The sequence below is a fragment of the Sus scrofa genome, chromosome 12, assembly GCF_054392235.1.
Source record: "Sus scrofa isolate SSC_HxYL_T2T_F1_AM1 chromosome 12, Sscrofa_HxYL_maternal_Yorkshire_Landrace_v2.0, whole genome shotgun sequence".
NCBI lineage: Eukaryota > Metazoa > Chordata > Mammalia > Artiodactyla > Suidae > Sus > Sus scrofa.
In genome coordinates this window covers 25,398,691-25,399,045 of record NC_139394.1, presented here as the reverse complement: position 1 = coordinate 25,399,045, position 355 = coordinate 25,398,691, and positions in this window count along the sequence as shown.

Below are 355 nucleotides of genomic sequence, written 5' to 3'. Positions count from 1 at the left end.
CCCACCCTCCGCTTCCACGGCCCGGGTGGCGCTGGCTCCGCCCACCCCCGCCCCGACCAGCGAGAGGCGCTCTGCAAGAGCGTCCACCCACAGTCCTCCAGGGCGGGCGGGGGTCGGAGCTCGTCGTCCAAGAGAGAACTGGGCCTGCGTCGGGCCCGCGCTTTGCGGGAGGAGGGTCTGAGGCGTGTCCCGACTCTTAGGTGCAGTTGAGTGCCCAATGGCAAGGAATGTTTTATTTCCAAGTGTTGAAAGAGAGGAGGGGACGACCACTTCCCCCATTTACAGAGGCGACCCTGAGACGTGCCCGAGGGGTAAGATTGGGGATTCAGCTTCCTTGTAGGGAGGCGCCGAGTAG